Source organism: Alligator sinensis, unplaced genomic scaffold, assembly GCF_000455745.1.
Source record: "Alligator sinensis unplaced genomic scaffold, ASM45574v1 scaffold404_1, whole genome shotgun sequence".
NCBI lineage: Eukaryota > Metazoa > Chordata > Crocodylia > Alligatoridae > Alligator > Alligator sinensis.
Genome location: NW_005841839.1, coordinates 5,153,469 through 5,175,058, shown reverse-complemented (window position 1 = coordinate 5,175,058; position 21,590 = coordinate 5,153,469). Strand labels below are relative to the sequence as shown.

The 21,590-nt window shown below is 45.5% G+C and overlaps 1 long non-coding RNA gene across 1 annotated transcript in view; it reads left to right on the top strand.

The window, feature by feature from the left end:
• The window catches only part of LOC112550312, a 34,024-nt gene extending 23,519 nt beyond the window's left edge, over window positions 1-10,505 (top strand). Inside the window, exons 3-5 of the long non-coding RNA XR_003094088.1 lie at window positions 1,004-1,094; window positions 5,110-5,160; window positions 6,403-10,505. This is a non-coding gene — a long non-coding RNA (uncharacterized LOC112550312). The remainder of the gene's footprint in view (window positions 1-1,003; window positions 1,095-5,109; window positions 5,161-6,402) is intronic.
• Window positions 10,506-21,590: the final 11,085 nt, after the last annotated feature.

Sequence of the window (21,590 nt, the reverse complement as noted above, 5' to 3'; positions counted from 1 at the left end):
ATATATATATATATATGGTGAACCAGCAGTTTGCTGCTGGCTGCAGTGAGAGAGACATCAGCTGACTGAGCTGAGGTTCACAAAATCATAGAGATATGGGCTGGTGCTACTGGGATGGAGGAGGCCCCAGGTCCTGGGCATGACCTAAAAGTGCACCCTACCAGGGTAGGGAGGCCTGGTAGGACTGCCAGTGGCACAGCAGCCCCAGGAAATGCCAGTGCAATGAACTGCCCTGGTGAAAGGCGGGTAGGGGGTGCCTGAAAACCTCCATCCCCCGCACAGTCCTGGCTGGAGAGAGCTCAGAGTAGAGAGAACAGTGAGAGGGCTGAGGTTCATTTGATACAGCAGAGTTGTGAGGGTTAAAAGAAGGCAAGGCACCCAAACTGGGGCAAGGACCCAAGGGGGGCAAAAGGGCCAGGGGCCCACAAGAGAGCCCAGAGCAAGAGGCTCAGGATTCCGACTGGCCTGAAGGGCGAGGCCAGGGCCTAGGGAGGCCAAAGGTCCCAGAGAGGGGACCACATTCGTAGAGGGTGAAGGGTTACTGGTGAATTTAGCTCCCTGGGATGCTATCTGCGAGGCATGGGCCCCAGTGTAAGGAAAGGTCTGGAGCTGGGGAAATCACTCCTAGTCATTGGGGTCTTAAATGGGCATCCTCCCATTTGAATAACATCATAATCTTTTATCATCAAGGCATGGCAGGAGAGAGAGACAGGTGGGCAGGCCAACATCAAACTGGCCCGGGGAAGGCCCCCTGTTACAGGCTATCTACCCAGCTTGTAGGAGCTTCCTGTGAAGTGCAGGCCTTTGAGCAGAAGAAGGATTGTAGGAAGACTCCTGGCCTCCAGCAGCAGTTCACTTGCATCAGTGATTGACATTGCAAGGCCATTTCTTGCATATAGAGAAAGTAGGAGTGGGCAGGAGTTACTGTAGGCTAGGAGTAGCTTATCAACATAGGTATCTTCTGATTTATTTTTTTTTAATTTTTTTTTTGTCCTGCTTCCAGAACAAGCAGTGCAGGAGACAGGAGACACAGTTGTACATATGCGGAGAAGACAGCACCCCACCATTCCCAGGAGGCAACATCAGGGCCAATGGTAAAGACGATTCCTCCTGGGCACACTTTGGGCTATAGTGATCTGTGGCTCTTCCATATGCTTTTTCATGCCCATTTGTACTTGCCATTTCTGCTGATCTCATCCATTTGTTTCTCTGTTACTGATGGAAAGTAGATAAATCTTTTAAAAGATTGACTGCAAGGAAGCTTGCAGCAGCTTAGTGCTGGTATGGCATAGAGGCAGTTTACAGTAGGTGGCAGTGTCAGGTGCGGAAGTAGGGGACAGAGGAAATAAGTTGGAAGGGCAGTGGCATGAAAGTTGGATGTTGAGTATAGCATGCAGTCTGCCATAATTAAAGCATCTGATTTATGTATGTGGCACATAACGTAGTCTCTTTACAAGCAGGGAGCACACACACGGTCATATGTAGTTCCCAATGGGAGCTCTCCCTCCTCTAAACAGGTGACAGGTACTTGCCGGTATCTCAGGTACTATAAAAAAATTGAGATTGAGGAAACAACCATTTTCTCCCTAACACAGGACAGAAGAGAAAGTTAATCTTCAGTGCTGCAGTTGGTTGATATTTCAGCAAAACATCACTTGGCTTTGATCATTCTTTCTGCCTACAGGCTTTTCTTTAAAAATCAGGCCCTCATTTCTCAGCTGAGGTACAAAGGGACAGATTCTACTTTTAGGAGCACCAGTGTGAACCTTGTCCCTGAAATGACTCAGGATTTACACCTGGGTAGCTGAGTTCCGAGTCTACTCTAGCACAGTCTCTGTTACGTCTAGCATACACGTGCTGTGTCACATTCTGTATGATATTCTGTATTACATTGTACATCTCATAATATCATGAGAGACAGGGAGACTATACTTTTAAGGTGAACTGCAAAGAGAACAGATTTATTTCAAATCAAATAAGGGGGCAGTGCTTACCATGCTGGGAGCGCTACTGAAACCCAGAAATGCTGTAGTACCCAAGCTGATTACTGAGGCCACCTGATCCACAACTTTCCCAGCCTTTAAGTAATGGGAAATACTGACCTAAAATTCAACAGGTAAATGTCTCTGTTAAATCCTGAGTTGCACCTTTCCAAACCTTATCCTATTGTCATGTCACTGTCTTTGAAGATTTCCAGCAAAATCAGAGAAATTAAAGAGCTGATATGTGGAATAGCAAGAAAATCACTGGAGAAGCAGGGGCTAAAGGGTAGGGGAAAAACACAAAGAAACTCTCAGGCCATTTGTTTATATAAAATAATTGGGAGGAGTTATGCTTCACCTCTTATGCATATACATTCTAAGAATGTTTATAGCATTTCATGATTGTGAGAGCTTGATTTGTGCATGTGCGCATGTGCGCTCTGGTGTGTCTTACATAGAAGACTGTATATATACATTGTACATGTACAGGTACAGTATTCTATGTAAGACGTACATGCATGTTGGAGCAGACTTGAGTAACGTACATGTATGACTATGACCAGTTAAACAGGACTGTAATGTTGATGGAGTCATATGCTGCTCTTTTCAGCCATTTAGACCTGCTTGTTGCTCATAGTATCACAGTCGTTTTCAGCCTGCTTGTTGCTCATAGTATCACAAATGTTTATAATATGGTTTGGCTTGGTTCATGCTGGCCAGTCAAGCTGTAGTTAATCCTGTCTAGCTAGAGTCCTGTTTAAATGGTGCACTGAAATGGTTCAGCAAAGTCTATTAAAGAATTAGATTTAAGGGTTCTCTCGCTCCTTCCATCCAATCATAACAAAGTTCAATACAAATACTAACAAATTAAGCCTCCTGTTCCCATGTGAAGCTGGGGGCTGAAGGAAATTCCTTGCACTTGAGAAAACTAAGGCCCTTACAATTGAAGGGGCTGAATGGGCTTCTACTAAATCAGGGGTGGGCAATTATTTTGGGTGGAGGGCTGCTTACTGAGTTTTGGCAAGCCATCAAGGGCCGCATGACAGACAGCCCAGGGCAGATTAATATTAATTTTCTAAAATTTTTAGGGGCCCCACGGGCCAGATAGAATGGCTTGGCAGACCACATCCGGCCTGTGGGCCGCATTTTGCCCGCCCCTGAACTAAATCATCCTAATGGTTTGCTACTGAGTACTGTGAAGTCCTTCTGATCCTTTAAGACTGTTGAAGAAGAAGGAAGTTTGACTGTGATTTCATATGTAGAATATAGGGGCCTGCATTTATCTCCCTGGGGCTTCTCCATTCTCAGTGGGAAACTGGCTGCTGGAGGAAGTCAGCTGGAACTGGCCTTTAGGAAGGAAGTCAGCTCTGTCTTCAGGGCCACCAGCACCAAGTGATCTCAATAGCTGAAGTAATCCTCTTGAAACCTACAAAATACCTCCTGGTTTATGATGGCAGACTTTTCCTGGAGTTAAATAACCACAGAGTCAGAAAAGGAGGGAGGACTGCTGGTCATGTTACATGGGCATGGAGCCTTGATTAATAACATCAACCCACACTGATCATATCACTGGAAAGGCTTTGCCAAGTCAGCCTTTCTCCCAAAATGCCATTCACTCAGGAAATTATATATTTACCTACACAATGATGGGCTCTACATTAGCTGTTACCACACAGGAAAGAGATCTGGGAGTCACTGTGGACAGTTTGCTAAAAATATCAGCTCAGTTTTCAGCAGCTCTCAAAAGGATAAGTAAAATGTTAAGCATTACTAAGAAAGGAATTGTAAACAAAACTGAAAGTGTCATAATGTCCCTTTATAAATCCAGGGTACATCTACTCTTTGAAGACTGTGCCCAGTTTTGGTCCCTACACCTCAAAAAGGATGTAGAAGAACTAGAGAGGGAAAACAAGGATGATTGGGGGGGGGCTTCCATATGAGGAGAGACTGAAGAAGCTAGGCCTATTGGGCGCTTTTACATGTGCAGTGGGGGAGGGGTACATTTTAATTAGTGGCTCTGAGAGCCGCACTAATTAAAGTGCTGTATCATCTTGTGTATCAATGTCACTGTGCTTCAAAATGGTGGTAGGAGTGCTTGAACTTGCCTCCGCCACCATTTTGAAGTGTAGGGACGCTGATACATGAGACACATGAGGCTCAAGGTAATTATTACACTCCAACAGACTCTAATCAAGTCTGCTCTGATGCACTGTAATTATAGGGATTTACAAAATACTAAATGGTGAAGAGAAAGTAAATAAGAATTTATTATTTACTCTCTCTCTCTCACACAATATAAAACTAGTAGGTAGTCAGTTTAAAACTAACAAAAGGAAGTTTTTTCACAGTGTGTAATTAAAGTGTGGAACTCATTGCCACAAGATGTTGTGGAAGCTGACAGTTTAGCCAGAGTCAAAAAGGGATTGGACAAATTCTTGGAGGAAAGGGCCATTGGTAGCTATTGAGCATGGGAGTTAGGGGTACAGCCTCTGAATCAAGTGTTGAAGATCAGGGAACTTCAAATCCCTTCTTCCAGGTCTGGTAGCAACTAAATAAGAGGTCCCATAGTGCTTTGCAGAGAGAGCTGAAGTTTATCCCTGATGCTCAGGCTACCTGGTAATAATATCTCAGCAGCAAGTGAGCAATTATTGGACAAACAGGCTCAGATTTTCACAGCTGTCTCAGAGATTTGGACTCTTTATTTTAATTAAAACAATTGGGAATTGGGCATCTACATGCCATACATTGTTTTGAAAACCTGAGCCACAAAGATGGTGGCTTGCTGCAATGAACCCCAGCTGGGCAAAAGTCTGACTTTGGTTTCAGCAGAGTCTGTACTGAAGTCCATGGATTTCTTCTGGAGGTACACCAATGTAAATAAGATCAAAACTTAAGCACCAGTGTGGAAGTAGTGACTTTGTAAAGTCCCCTGAGCCTGTGTCAATGAGAAGGGAACAATATGTAATAAAATGCCCCAGTAGTAGAGTGTGAAAGCAACACCCACCCAATAGGAGTGTGCACAGTGCAGCTCTGTCAAGGGCTGACCAGTTAAATGACACCCCCCCACAGATATTTTTCCTATATATCTTTCTGATTGGTTTCCTGAGCTTGTTGTTTTTTCTTTCAGGACTGAAATGACTGGTCAACCTGAGTCTGATGAAATCTAAGGCAGATCCTGGTAAGTATTTCCTGTTGACCTGTTTGACTTTAGCTTACAAAACAGTGCTATGGATTGGAACCAGAACTAGAATAATGGTTCCTCCTTTCTGCATCAGTATCATTTACACTTATATACTTGCTCTTACCAGGCACCTCTATTAGCATTCCTTCCTGGGGGCTAGCCTCTGAAAGAGGCCATAGGTATTCCCAGATCTCTTCTCTAGGGGTGTAGGAATAGCAGTAACCTCGTCTGAACCACCTGCAAAAGGCAGTGAGGGACCAAAAATGATGGCACTGGAGTAAACCCATTGACCTGAACTTTACATAAAGTAGGTCATCATATTTGGTCTTAGGAACTGAGGCCTGACCCAGTTCACAGTGAAGCCTATTGATGAGTCAGAATCAAGTTTATTTCTACTTCACAGACTATCATTTTTAACAGAGCCATCTAGCTATTCTGGAGCTGTGGAGTAGGATTTAGAGTGACTGGGTGCAGCTTGAGTCAAGCAGCACTATTTCCTGCATCCCAGTCTGACCCTCAGCAATTTCATACAGACTATAGTAGAGCATAACTAATGGAGTTAGACCAGGGAGCCATGTGGCCCCACCTTTTTGTCTGATGGAGGCCACTCCTACTGTATCAAACCCATGAGCCTTACATACTGTGGCCAGCAGCTGTTAGTCAGACTAGGGGACAAGGTTTCCTATGCAGATGCTCGCCGGGATTATAGCTTCATCTATGATCCAGAATCTTCAAGAGGTTTCTTAGATGGACAGGATGCCTTAGTTAGTTGTGGGGAGATTATTACTGAGTGTGTCTACATATGCATATTTACTGCACAGTACTTTAGGTTACTACACAGCAACAGAAAATTACTGTGCAGTACAGGTGTCTACATGTGCACGCCTGTACAGCACAGTAACTATGGCAACTTATGCCAACTTGGGCATAAATTTGATACCTGCATCAGGCAGGTATCAAATTTACACCCAATTAGTTACTACACAGTAATGCATGTGTAGACACCTTACTGTGCAGTAAGTACATTTTTGGACTTGCAAGAGAAAATGTTTTGTGAAAAGAATTATTTAAAAATTATTTTGTGAAAATGTTTCCATTTTTCAACCTGTTTTGGCCAGCACCAATGCTATTTCCACTCTTCTAGCTAAGTGGTGTTGGAGGAGATATATCCATTTTTGCCTCCTTCCAGTTAGTTGCCTGCCCATGGCACTGACCCACTTTTGCTTGTTTCTCCAACAGCTCCTGTTTCTCCTGTGTGTGGTGGCAGCTTGCAGAAGTAGTGACATTGTAGCCTTCCTGGAGGAGACCTGAAGTAGCATGCGGAGTGGCAGGGGGGTGTCCTTGAGCATGGTGGGGTGGGAGGGGGTGCTGCACATTGTACATTGTAGTGACCTTTGATTTGATTTTTTTAAGGCTAAAAGCTTTTCACTTTCCCTAGTGAAACCAGGTCAAATACATTTGCTGTTTCTTGAGAATGAACTTCCCATCATGTTTGCAGATCTGCAAACTTAATCTGATTTGAAATTAATTCATGGCTGGCAGGCTAAAACAAGCCCCTTCCCTGTTCCTCAGAGTAGTCTTAGCTTCCCATGGGACCCCCGTGCCTGGTATACAGTGGCCAGCACTAGGAAGAGGAGCAACCTCTACAGGCAGAAGAAGTGACAGACTCAAGAAACACTCAAACTTTTTGGCCTAGTCGGTTCCCTTTTATATTTTGGCATGAAAAACCTGTCACAGCCCTGCTCTGTCCTGCAGCAAATCCCTTTGCTTTGAGTTGTCCTGTGACTATGAATGCTCTGCCTGTGCCATTTCCTGCCTCCACAGGAATACTTGGTGCCAGCTGAGGGACTCTTTAGCTAGCAAACATCTGTGTCTTTTCTCTCTCCTTTTTTTTGTACAGGCTGCATTGGGCCCTGTTATTTACCCAGCAGACAGAGAACCACAGACTGTCTCCATACTCTAAGACTTGTGCTTCTGATTGTGAGATACTGGGGGTCAGATTTTGTTCTTTCTTACACTGGTGTAAATCCCAGGCAACTCCACTGCAGTGAATGGAGTCATGCTGGGTTTACACCCCTGTAGGCAAGATCAGAATCCAGACTTGATGCATTACAACTAGCACGCACTCAGATGTGCCATTGCTGGGCAGCCTTTACTGTTGGAATTTATGGCAGTCTCTGTCTCAAATTGATCCCAGCGTTGTACTCAAGTTCAGCATTCTGAAGAGCTCCTACCACTTGGGTAGGGACAGGCACTTTGGTACACAGGGTCAGGTTGTGGGTTACTCCATGAACTCGAACCATTTCAAAGATGCTTAACTTTCCAGCAGCAAAGAGAGCCTGTTTTGTATCTCTTACTGCCCTGACTTGTCCTACAGAAGTCAATGCAGTTCTTCACAGGGGGAAGGGCTGAAAGATCTGACACTAAGCCTATATTGCCGAGCAACAGTTGCATATAGCAGATGTTGCTGGAAGCTCAGTAACTGTAACCATCCCAGGAATACAATAGCTGCTTGCACAGCACAGGTTCTCTTGCTGGTGTGACACAATGGGATATGTAGGTGTTCATAAGAAACCAGTTAGTCTGACATGGGTCAGATGATCTGAGGATCCAGCTGGGTCCAAAAACCAAAGCCATTTCCTATTGCCTTAATAGAGTGTTTTAATTTAGAATAGAAACCAGTGTTCTGAGCATACAGCTGCATATCTTTATTTAGCACTCTAGTCCCATTTGAGCAACCTTTCAAAGCCACTCCCTTTATGGCAGGGGTTTTATGGCTGGGCCAGGAGTTCTGCCTGTTGCAGTAAATTAGACTGGGTTGTGTAGGAGGCCTGAGGAAGCCAGAGGGCAGGAAAAGGAAGAGTAATACCCAGTGGGAGAGATGTGGTTACCACTAACCACTCCAGGTGCTCATTAAAACAGTCCACCTGCAGTTTCAGTTCCAAGCTGCAATGTAAAACCCAGACCCCATGAGACAAAGTCATTCCCCAACCTAGTGCTATGGGTTTGCCTTAGTCCAGTTCAGTGAGCAGCAGAGGGGCATCTGGGCTGGGCTTCAGTTGTTAGTAGCATGTGGAAAATTTCTCAACAAGTCAAATACATTCCTGTTGCTTTACGAGGGATCATTTCCCTGGAATCGCAATATGGAGAAATGTTGCCCATTGGAATGTTTATTTTTTAACTGCTTGAATGGACAAACACATACTCCCCCGAGACCTGAACTGGCAGGGACTCTGGGGTTCTGGGAATGCAGTAGGGAGGAATTTAACTCCCATTATATTTTGTCCTTCAATCACTCTGCCTTAGAGACCACTAACCTCCTCCAGACCCAAGCAGTACAAAAGTAACTCTCAGCAGGTCCCTGTTCATGACTGGAGGGAGATTCAGTGCTCTGGGGATGGAAGAAAGCTAAAGTAGCTAAATGCAAGGACTTCCTCACACCTTCATCTAGAACAGACACAGGTGGGGAAAGGCACTAAAGCTATGCACAATGGGATATCAGTGGAAATCAGACTGCAGTAACCCTCAGCAAGATGGGGACTGTTCAGCCTGTAAGAACTGGAGTAAAAGCAGTCCTGCTTGACCTGTTGGGAACTCCATCTGGCAATAGCCATTTCTCCAAGAGATGACACATAGCACAGGCCCACTGAAAGGACAGTCTGCCACAGAAACAAGAGAGCATGCAATCCTAGGTGTCTTGATCCAGAGACTCAAGGTAAATGATAATGACAGTGAGTGGCTAAAGGATTCAGGATACATTGTGCTAGGTGCTGTACATGCATGTGAGACCTGAGTATTGGTTAAGACCAGGAGCTCCTTATACAGATAGCCCCAAAATCCTGTCCGGGCAGACATTGGGCTTGGTGGGTTTTCTAATGAAGGAGGCTCTCTCATAGGTTTTTCCATAGTAAATAGTAAATGATATTGTGCCCTTGGTATCACACTTTGGCCCCATCAAGGGTAAATATCCCCAGGACAAAGCAATTTCATGCCATTGAATCCAGTGTGGCAGCCTTTCCATGTAGGAGGAGACACATTTTGTACTGGAAGCATGTGAGGATGTCTCCAGGTTAGAAGTGAGATGCATGTTAGAAGTGCTTTGCAGCGGTAGCCTTGGCTTCATAGAGGACTAGAGATGCTGCAGTATCCAGTAACGTAGATTAGATAGAAAATAATGTTCCTGTTCATGGCAGGGAGGGAGCTCAGAGGAGTAGTTGTAATGGCAGTAGAGTGGATGTTGGGGTGGGTGGATGGGGTTAAAATGCACAGGTGCAGGCCACAGAGGCAATGTTTACACTGCATTTGGGAGGTGCAACTGGAGCATGTTCCAACAGCAGAGAAACTGCAGCTGCACAGGCTGTTGCTTGGGCAGCATGAGCCCGCCATGGCCTTCTGTGCTGCCCCAGCTTCACCGTGATGGTTACCCACACTGGCTAGCATGAGCCTAGTGCAGGTTTGTCCGTGTGTCCTGCAGCTGTATCTCTGGGTACAGTATTACTATTGTTAGAAGAAGGGAGGAAAATCCCAGCTATGGGAATTTAAGTGATCCAGGAGACCCTGGACTAGAAAAAGCTGATCAGAATAGACTTGAGGATATCAGGAGAAACTCTGCCAAGCCAATGATATACCTGCATTTGTATTTATGTGTATGTACATACGGAAGAGTCACTATGGTCTTTGTTACTGATCAGAGTAAAATCATTAAAAACTGAGCTCTTATTGCTTCTGGCTCTCTTTATTCTGTAATGGTGCTTGAGTGCTCTCTGCCCATTTCTTTACTTCTGCTTCTGTGAACTAAAACTTTCTCTTATTTCCCTTACTGTAAATTCAGACCAGCTTCACTGAAGTCAATGGAGTTACTCCAAACCTGATGTGAATGGGAGCAGACTGTGGACCAAGATTTCAGCTGTTGTGAACTGCACAGTGTAGCACTCTGCTGAATATCACCAGCTGGGCCTCTGGTCTGAATGCTTTTAAATGCATCATTGGAGAGATACGATTTCAAATCTAAGGAGCTTTCCAAGTTTACAGGAGATGCTGGTGCATGGGATAATGAGATCCTGGCTCTGGGGGAGTTCTCATAAGGAAGCTGCTTTCAAAATAAATCAGAAAGGAATCACCATTTCAGCAACTCTTCATGTCAACATAAATATTTAAAGAGACAACTAAGGCACTGGTCAGAATAGCCCTGCTTTTCTGCTCTTTAGAGCTAATGAAAAAGGCTGCCTGTGTACAATGTTCCGGCTTTCATTTTCAAAGGGAAGAGTTCTAGCCCTCCTACCGGTGGAGAAAGACTTGAAAACATAACCTCGTCTCCTCCCCCCCCCCCAAGTCTCAGAAAATAAAGAAAAGAATCTAAATTATTTTGGTTTTTAGAAGACTATACTTGTTTAAGCCAGTCCTCTAAGTTTCCGGCCCATGAGTTTGGAATGGCTGGGAATGTCAGCATAGCTTAGGCCTCCAAAATCTGGCCCTAAGTGACTTATCAATTGGGAGAATAATGTCATATCATTAATATTAGTTATCTATGACAGTAGTCAATAGGCACCCCAGGTATGGACCAGAGGCCTAGCCTTCCAGGCACTGTATAAAACATAGCCCGTGCCTGAAAGAACTGTTGACCTTTGCAGATAAGCTCTGATCACTGAATGGAGCAGAGCTACATGTAACATTGAGGGTTTCCAAAGCTGCATGAACCCTGCTGTTTTTCTTAAGCCATTTATGGCCACAGCAAGAATACAAAGCATGTTCTCACAAGTCTGTGCTACAAGCTAGTTGGCATTTCCTGGTGCTGTAAGCAGAGAGCCTTGATGCATTTGTATGAGCTTTTTAATAATGGATTCAAGCCTTCTAAAATTTTTTTTTTCATTTTTAAGAGGTGCAGTTAAGGAAAAGGACTCCACTGCTCTCCATAACTCCCTGGGGATGGAGTTTCTGGTGGCTACTAGCCTTTCTGATGGGTACCTGCCACTCTGAGATGTTTGATTTACTTTCCATATACATCTTCCTATATTCTGGGAAAAAGGCAATTTAACCAAGGACAACAAGGAAGAAACTTCATTAGAAAGGGACTTCTCCTTTATGAAACAAGTTTAACCGTAAACCTTAAAACCATAGGAGTAATCCCAGTCAAGCCTAACCTGCATTTAAAACTTCCAATGACAGAGTTTCTACAATCCCCTTAGGTAAACTGTTCCAGTGCTTATCCATCCTCACAGTTAGAAAGTTCCTCCCAATATCTAATTGAAATCCCCCTTCTTCCAATATAAGCTCATTTCTTCTTTTTCTGTCCTCAATGGAAAGTGCCTGAGTGCACAGCACAAAATCTGCCCCAGATACATCCATTATAATCTTAGTTTTCCATAAATAGCTGCCTGGTTTCTTTATTTATGGTGATGCCTGAGATACAGGGGAAGCAATGCAGAGATGATTAGTGTGCCTGGTGTTACAAGCAGGGCAGGTTAAATACCAGAGGTGAAGATATTTTTATTGGTGCTTTAACACACACTCACTGCAGATGTCTCATGGTCTCCAAATGTTATCTCACCCTAGTGATTCCTATCTGGAGGAAATAAGGCAGCATGGCACAGAACCCCTGAGACACCACAAAAGGATGCTGAAAAGATCCAGATAAAAGTAGGCAGGGAACTTTTTGTAATAAACCTTGCATGTAGTGACTCTGCTGTAAACCTATGAACGAGAGTGTTTTCCCAAAAGAGGTGTGTACACTGGGGAAATGTGGGTGGCACAAATATATGATGAAGACACAACAGGACAACATTTTTCTTGCGCAACTCACTGCAGCCCTTTCATGACAGTGAATTCAGGTGGAGCAGAACATGGCCCTTTTTCAATGTAAGATACTGGAAACTCCTTCCCGGCTTGCCCCTGGGGCCTTATGGCTGAGGGCAAGCGCAATTCGGGGGCATCCAAACCCCAAGCCATCGGGTTTGGGCCTGCAAGTAGGATGTCTACCAAAGGTTTTGGAAACATCTGAAGCCCAAGATGGGGGTAGAGGATGTTTGCCGGTAGTAAGGCCACTTAAGGTTATGGACTGACTCTCGGATTTGGAATTTGTTTTGGCTAATTTAGCTTGGAACATGGAAAATTTAATAAATAAAAAAAAATTAAAAATTGCTATTGCCTTCAGTGGGAGCAGGCTTCTACCCACACACTACATCAACCAGGTACTTTCACTTGCTAAAGCCTAAATCAAGCTGTATCAGCCTACCGTCAGACTACATTCATCCCCAATTCACAAAAGGGTCTTTTTAGCAGTTTCTGATACACTAGGCATCTCCACCTCAGTATCAGTGCTTTGAAGGGCAAAAGATCGAGAGAGCAAAAACAAATGCAAAGAATAAGAGTTGTGGAGAGAGAGAGCATGGTGCTGACTCCCAGATCAGGTATAAAGAGGGATCCGCTAGAAGTTCCCATTGATCTCCAGGACACAGAAGAGAATAAGACCACCCTGGCCATACAGGACCCTATCAAAGACAAAGGGTGTCTCTGTCTGGGGGCCAAATTCTGCTCCTTTTGCACTGGTGTAAAACTGGACAAATTCCACTGAATGAATGTGACAGGAAAATCTGGTTCCTTCTGTTTAGTATCTCCCCAGAAAGCTTTGATGGGCTAAGAGTGCTTTGTTCAAAGGAGCTCAGACTGCTGACTTTTCTCAAGCAAATCTCCATCCCCTTTGTAAGTAAAATAATAGAGTACTTACTCAGACAAAATATTTTCACAGGGCAAGGATGAGTTTTTATGATTAAGGGGTGGTAAAAATTTGAATGAGGGCTGTCAAGATTTAGGCACTTAGAAGTTCCTCCTGAGCAAGGAGCACAGGGTTTCTCAGGGTTACTTACTCTCCTTTTCTATGCATAATGGATGCTAAGGTTGGGCATAAGCTTTGGTTGACTAATTTATTTAATGAAAAAATGCAGAGTCAGGTTGCCTAACTTGATTGGTGAATTACTGGTAAACCTGTCATACTGATTTGGCTGAAGGAAGCTGAATGTTTTCAAACAAGCCCAAACAAGCTGCATGTCAATCCTATGAAATGTTTCCATGTTTGACTTTTTGCAGACATTTTGTTTTGAAATGTAGCAAAATGTATTCTGGGAAATAACATAAAAATAACAAAATGTTTTGTTCAACAGGAAATGATTCAGGGGCTGGGATTCTTACACTGGGGAAAGAATGTTTAAAAAATTGATCTGAGTCAACCTGAAGTAACTTTTGTTTCGGTTCAGCCAATGAACCAAACAGCCAAGGGGGCCTGCTCCCCTTGTTTGCCAGATAAGCTCTGACAAATATTTTCATCTGGCAGGGAAAATACCATGATCACCATGGTGGTTTTCCCAGGGACAGGGGTAACCACCTTTCTGGCATGGGGTAGTACCTGTGGAGGTAATGTGTAGTTACCCTCCCACATTCATTTCCCATGGCAAGATTTTGGCTTTATGCCCACTTTATGGAAATGGGAGACTCTCCCCTAGCTTACTCCTGTGGCCATATGGCTGAGGGTGAGCGAAACTCAGGGATGTCCGAACCCCGAGCCTCCAGGCTTGGGCCTGCATGTAGGATGTCTGCCAAAATGATTTGGAAACATTTGAAGCCCCAAGTGGGAGTGAAGGATGTTTGCCGGTAGCAGGGCCACATTGGGTTCTTGAATGAGTCATGGATTTGGAATTGATTTGGTTGATTTGGCTTGGAACACAAAAAAAATTACTTTAAAAAATTTGCTGTGAAATGTTTCCTTCATTGGTCTTTGGCCTCAACATTTTGCCTACATGATGAGGAGAGCAATAGCACTTGAAAGGTGCCTTTAAGTGTAGCCGCTGGTATGCAGTATTGCCTCCCCATCTCTATTACAAGGCACAAGAGTTGTGGCAATTCCCTCATGCTTTCCCAGTTGCCTTTGGGGGTTCAGAAAACAACTCATAATGACGAAACAGCAGCTCTTTACAATACATTTCTTTGCAGTCCAGACAGTGCAGAAATGATGTGATAGGATCATAGACCCATAGAAAATTAGGGTTGGAGAAGACCCCAGGAGGTCATCTAGTCCAACCCCCTGCTCAAAACAGGACCATCCCCAACTAGATCATTCCACCCAAGGCTTTGTTCAGCCAGGCCTTAAAAACCTCCAAGGATGGAGATTCCACCACCTCTCTAGGTAACCTGTTTCAGTGTTTCACCACCCTCCTAGTGATAAAGTTTTTCCTAATATCCAACTTAAATCTCCGTTGCTGCAACTTGAGACCATTGCTTCTTGTTCTGTCGTCTGCCACCACTGAGAACAGACTAGTTCCATCCTCTTTCAAACCCCACTTCAGGTAGTTGAAGGCCGCTATCAAATCCCCCCTCAGTCTTCTCTTCTGTAGACTAAATAAGCCTTGTTCCTTCGGCCTCTCCTCATAAGTCATAAGCCCCAGCCTCCAAACCATTATTGTTGCTCTCTGCTGGACTCGCTCCAATGTATCCACACCCTTTCCATAGGGGAGGGCCTAAAACTGGACTCAGTACTCCAGACATGGCCTCAGCAGTGCAGAATAGAGCGGAATAATCACTTCCCTTGATCTACTGGCAACACACCTACCAACACAGCTCAGTATGCCATTAGCCTTCTTGGCAACAAGGGAACACTGCTGATTTATATCCATCTTTCTGTCCACTATAATCCCCAAGTTGTGTTGTGCAGAGCTGCTGCCCAGCCAGTCAGCCCCCAGCTTGTACTGGTGTATGGGATTCTTCTGTCCTAAGTGCAGGACTTTGCACTTGTCCTTGTTGAACCTCAAGAGATTTCTTTTGGCCCAATTCTTCAATTTGTCTCGGTCACTCTGAATCCTAGCCCTACCCTCCAGCATATCTACTACTCCCCCCAACTTGGTGTCATCTGCAAACTTGCTGAGAGTGCACTCTATGCCATCTTCCAGGTTGTTGATGAAGATATTGAAGAAAACTGACCCCAGGACAGACCCCTGGGGCACCCCACTTGATACTGACTGCCAACTAGTCATCGAGCCATTGACTACACCCTCTGAGCCCAATACTCCATCCAGTTTTCTATCCACCTTACAGTCCTTTCATCCAGTCTGTACTTCCTTAGCTTGTCTGTGAGACTGTTGTGGGAGACCATATCAACAGCCTTACTAAAATCAAGGTACACCACATCCACTGGTCTCCCCATGTCCACAGAGCCAGGCACCTCATCCCAGAAGACAATCAGGTTGGTCAGGCATGACTTGCCCTTGGTGAATCCATGCTGATGGTTCCTAATCACCTTCTTCTCCTCCTAGTGCTTAGAAATGGATTCCTTGAGGACTTGCTCAATGATTTTTCCAGGAACTGAGGTGAGGAAGACTGGCCTGTAGTTCCCTGGATCCTACTTCCTCAGCTTGCTTCAAGAATGCTGTGGGAGACATTATCAATTGCCTTGCTAAAGCCAAAATATATTAAGTCCACTGCTTTCCTCACATCCACAGAACTAGTTATCTCATCATAGAAGGCAATCAGGATGGCCAGGCATGATTTGCCCTTGGTAAATCCATGCTGCCTGTTCCCAATCACCTTCTTCACCAAATGCTTAGAAATGGATTCCCTGAGGACCTGTTCCATGATTTTTCCAGAGACTGAGGTGAGGTTGACTGATCTGTAGTTCCCAGGATCCTCCTTTTTCCCTTTCTTAAAGATGGGCAGTATATTTGCCTTTTTCCAGTCATCCAGGACCTCCCCCAGTTGCCATGAGTTTTCAAAAATAATGGCCAGTGGCTCTGCAATCACATTGACCAAATCCCTCAGATACATTGCATTTGGCCCCATGGACTTGTACATGTCCATCTTTTCTAAATAGTCCCTAACCTGTTCTTTCACCATTGTTGGCTGCTCACCTCCCCCAAACTGTGCTGCTCAGTGCAGTAGTCTGAGAGCCGACCTTGCCTGTGAAGACCAAGGTAAAAAAGGCATGGGGCCCAGGCCCTCTCTCCCAGGCATCTGCTCTTCGTCGACTGCATCTGGCTTGTCAGGGCTCCTTGCCTTTTGTGGCAGTATCATTGGTGCCCACATGGATGAGCAGCATGGGGTAGTAGTCAGAGGGTCAAACGAGTCTCAGTAATCCTTCCATGACATCTCAGATCCAGGCTCCAGGCAAGCAGCAGACCTCCCAGGACAACAGGTCAGGCTGGCAGATGGATCTCTTCATCCTCTACAGAAGGGAGTCTACGACCACCACCACTCATCACTGTTTTTTGTGGCAGGTCTTGATCCTCCCCACCTTGGGGATTCCTGGCCTGGCCTCTTCCACCAATGGAATGTGCTTCTGCTTCTCTGTTGCTAGTGCTCCATATCTGTCCTCCAGGCAAACAAACCACTGCACATGGGGATGACGACTTCTTCTGGCTGCCAGAAGATACAAGCTTCCAGTTTCTACCTTCCTGGGAGCCCATGCCCTCTTCCTTTTCTTGCACCACCTCTGGCAGTCCTTTTTCTGGCAGGGGGACGGAGGGACACCATCAGAAGGACCCACTCACATTACAGGCACTCCCCCACCTGACTGACACTAGAAGGAATCTGTAAGCCACCATCTGCACATCACCAAACCAGGACCTGGGTGGAAGCCTCAATGGTATGTAGTCCTGGCTGGACAGACACCTCACAGGTGGAAGCAGACGAAGAGCTGAAAGTACAGTGGCCATCACAGAGGACAGTCCAGTTGTCCTCTGTCCTCTATCGATACAAAATGCAAGAGAAAAATAGAGGCGTTGGGTTTCATATCAATAGAAGACAGAGTAGCAGAAAACCAGAATGTCCTCTATGATGGCCACCCTAGTGGAAGTGGCATTGGCTCTGGGATTGCAATGTCCTTGAGCCCATAGGCAACACATGCCTCCTGAGGCTGGGGGGGAGCACAGTGACTGCCTGCAGGTGGCACTGTAGGTGCCATCAGCGAGGGTGGGCTGAGCAAGGACCATCCGCAGGTGGCCGCAATCTTCCAGGAAGAGAGAATGTCAGATGAAGACATTTCAAAATAGAGCATCTTCTGTAACTTCTGTCTGTGCTGCCTGCCAGGCTCAAGCTGTTCTCAGAATGAAAATGGGGAAAGGGAGCAGAGGGAGTTCAGTCTGGCAGGGTTTCAGACCCTGCTGGGGGGTGGGCTGGGTGTACTGGAGCTCTCCTGAGGGGGTGGTGGTGGGGCTCCAATTCACCCACCCCACCCTCCAGAGCCAGCTGGGGAACCCCTAGAATGAGCTCCCTCTCCTCCCTTTTCCACCTCCCATTCTGAAAACTTTGCAGCCTCCCAGGGAGGAGGAGCCATTGCTAGGGGAAACTAGCTGCAAGCTGGCAGCCAGCAGCTGGATTTCCCCCGCCCCTGAAAACCAACAGTGAACTTCTGTTTGTTCAAAGGGGTTCTTGTAACTCAGAATGCCTCCTGCAAAATATTCGCAGTTACAGCAGGGAAATACACTTCTGTCTGCACCCACTATGTCTAAGGGGTCTGTGAAAGATGACTATGATCAATCAAAAATATGTGAATACCCACATTTACAATTTAAAGAGGTCCACACCACCATTCATAATTTCCAAAGGGCTTCACACCTCCATCTGAAATTTTTTGGGAGTACAAATGAAAAAGGTTGAAAACCACTGCTGTAGTCTATCCAATATTTAGTCCCAAAGTTATTCATATTCCAGACAAATCTGTACCCTCACACTTCTGTTGAAATGTTTCACATTAGACATAACACATTAGGAGCCTGAGTCAAGAGGGGTTATTGAGGAAAGGACTCACTCCTCCTTGAACACTTACTTCAAGAAGCATTGTTTCTGTGTCCCTGTTTGTGGTTCTTGTCATTGTTCCAGCCCTCCTGGCAGAACAAACCCAGTGAGGTACATGGCTATAAGACCCACTTTACAGATGGGAAACTGAGGAAAAGAGTGATTTCTCCAGGGGTCTAACAAGTCAAAGACTTGAGCCCAGTCCTCCAAGTCCTAGCCTCATGCACTAGACCATCCTTCTTCTCTACATTCACATGAGGTAGGCTGTTGCTGCATCATTGCCTTTATTTTTCAGCAGGAATCACATAGGCACAGAATGATGAAGTGACTTGCCCAAGCTCTCATTACCAGTTGTGAACAGAATACGGAAGTCCTGTTCCTCAGCACCCTCCTCAATACCTAGGTGGAAACACCAGTCACTTAGCCCCATCTTCCTCCCTGAGTTGCAGCAATTTTGGATTCTACCAGTGTTCAGTCAGCTGCTAACATAAGTCAGGCTAGGCTCCTTCTGATGCACTGAATTCCTCATGTCTTATGACCTGAGGTCAAGTTTCCTTGGGTCATGTTCCTGTTTGCAGCATCAACTGATAGGCTTTCCTGTCAGGGGAATCCAGGATGGTTCTGATTAAGATTTATTCCTATGCTCTTAATCATCCCACCCCTTCACAATTCCCTCTTGTTCTGCCTCAGAGCAGCACAGGCTTCAGGAGTAAGCACAGTAGCAACTGTACACAATTGGGCAGGCTGGGCTTCCCAAGCCCTTGTGTCATACTCACTGCTAGCAGACATTGCTGGGGCAAAGCTTGGGAGTCTAGAACCACTAATCCCAGGGCCATGGACTTGGTACTGGGGAAAAGAAGGAAGCTGAGGGAGCCCCCAGTGCTGAGCCTTGGGCAGGGCACATCCACTAGAGATTTCAGCATGGACTGTGGATCTTTTGTAAAGGGGACAGGATGTCATCCAATTCTGATTACTAAACCCAGTGGTTAGAAACAGCCTTTCGCAAGGATGACACAAGTGCCCTTTCTGCAAAGGCAGTTTCCAGAAGTGAACTACTTACAGATTTGCTTCCATGCAAAGAGCCTCGTGGTGGCTGGAAAGAAACCAGAACTACACCATTTCCAAAATTCACAATTAAACAAACTGTATTAGGAGGAATATTGGATTTCCTCCCTTAGTTCTGGTTTACTGGACAGAAACCAGCTTTGTCTAAAGATTTGGGCAGGCAAGCGTCAGGAGACCAGCCTTCTGTTCCTGGCTTAACTAGTAACCTTCTGTGTGACCTGGGACAGGTCAGTTCAGTTCCTTCCAGTCTCTACCCCTCCAGTCTCCACCCCTCCATCTTTGCCAAATGCTTTGAGATCCCACACTGAATTCTATATTATGGAAAATTAGGACTGTCATAGGGAAAATACATTGCACCTTTACCTTTTATAGAGGTATATGAGTTATAGAAATACCTGAAAATCAGCCAAGCTTCAAAATCCCCCATATATGTCTTCCTAGCCATCACATTTAACCAGAAGGAGCACACAACTCTGTACAAATGAAAGTCCTGATCCTGTCGTATGCCACAGCCCATTGGAATTTGGGGATGCTCCGCACATGACTGAATTGAGCCCCCTGCAATTCTAAGTTCTGCAGATGGGTAGGAGATATAGGCAGGGATATTTCACTGCAGGATATTTCACTGCAGGATATTTCACTGCATTTCACTACAATTGCATTAGCCCAAATCCTGCTTATAAAAACCCTATCTCTACCAAACCCAAATTCCTTTGTCATAATGATGATGCATCAAATTGACTATCCCCATTAAAGCAAGCATCCTTTTTTAATTATTTTTTCTCCTGGTCCCATGAGGTATTATAATGTATCATAATACCTCTAACTGAAATGCAGCCCACTCTAGCAAATTTCACAGCACTTATTTAATGACTCACATCTCCAGTTTAAGACAAAAGTGAAATGTTCCACATACAGTTGAAATAACAGGGGGGGAAGCATGAGGACTCAGGAACTTGTGTTCATTTCCTCATTGCTCCGTTATTTATAGCACTGGATCATGATATGTTGTTCTGCACCTACTTGCATTTGTTTTTCACTGGTTCAAATGTCTGCAACAGAAGGGGCAGGACAACACATTCCACACAGGCCTCTAAAGCAGGGATCCATTCCCAGGTGTGGTCTACTCAAGCATCTTTCACATTTAGGAGGTGAGTCCATCAGCCAATCTCTCTCCACCCCCCATGAAAAGCAGATAGTCAGCAACATAGCTTGGAAATAAATATGCTCATTTTATTCTTCCTCAGTAATCAGTGGTAGGTTCTGAGCCCATGGGCATGTTAGTTAGCAGTGGGCCACACCCCACTGTTATATATTGCCAGCTAATAGGCTACTGCTTATTCAGTAAACCTACCCTGTTGCTGTGCAATGGTTCAGAACAGTGAACCACCAATAGGTCTGTGCAGCTGGCACTGCTGTAATGACTCCCAGCTGGCACTGGCAGGGCACTGCTGGCAGGGCACTGCTATGGGCAATATCACAGTAATCTAATGTCTGTGTTAAGACAGCCCTTCCTGTTAAATGCCTATGTATAATCTTTGTTTTACGCCCAAATAGAGCATAAGGGCAGGGGGAGCTAACAATTTAGAAACTTCTCTTTTGTTTATTGGGAAAAAACCCAGTTCTGTCCAAGGATTCAGAGAAGGACACTGTGAACATCCCAGCAACCTCAGGGGGCATCACCACACCTAACTCCCAGAGCTAGTAGGCCACAGAGACTAATACATCTGGAATGAATAGGACGCTTTCGGCAACACATGGGTTCTCACTACTGTAAACAGTGGTTTTTAATGCAAAAACACAAGACTGAGAAACCCAAGTGTCGAGTTGCACAGCAACTGCCCTCATCTGGGACAGTTTTGCTGGCAGCTGTACTGCCTGCTTCAGTAACTGGGTACTTTGGAGTTCAGGGTAGAACAGGAACCTCTTTCCTTCCCCAGGTTATCCAGCTAACTTAGTGTCAAGGGTCTAATGCAGCCACTGCTATAACACACCAAACCAAGGCCTCCCAGGACGGGGGAAGGCTTTGTCCTGGCCTCTCACCAGTTGGTGAAGATGATCATCCTGAAGCAGGACATGAGAATCCATCAGTGGAACAGTCATCACCATCGGCAATCCCCTGCAGTTGAGGATGATTGTCTTCCATGATTGTCTTATGTGGGTCTGAAGATGGCTGACAAGGCCTACCTGGAATCAACAGACTCTGTTGCAGCTCAGGCACATGTTTCTGTGGTGGACCAGTAGGGGGCGCCCCTGCCTTGAGCCGCCCACCTCACTGTGCCCGACCATGTTCCAGGCTCCGAGTGCCTCCCTGGGGTGCCTCACGTCCGGCCGACCCCTTCCCTGGAGCACACCTGCTAGCCTGGGGTTCCCACCGCCACCATCCAAGGCTCTGGACTCAATTCTGGCTCTGCGCACCTTGGAAAACACAGGCCTGATCGTCCACTTGGTACTAGACCCAATACAGGCACTTGGGGCACTTCCCCAAGTCAGGGGCTTAATAGAAAAGTCTCCCTTAGTCCACAGACCTAAGGGGCCTCCTCGGCATAATTTAGACCCACCCCTCAATAAGTCTCCCACACCGGTCA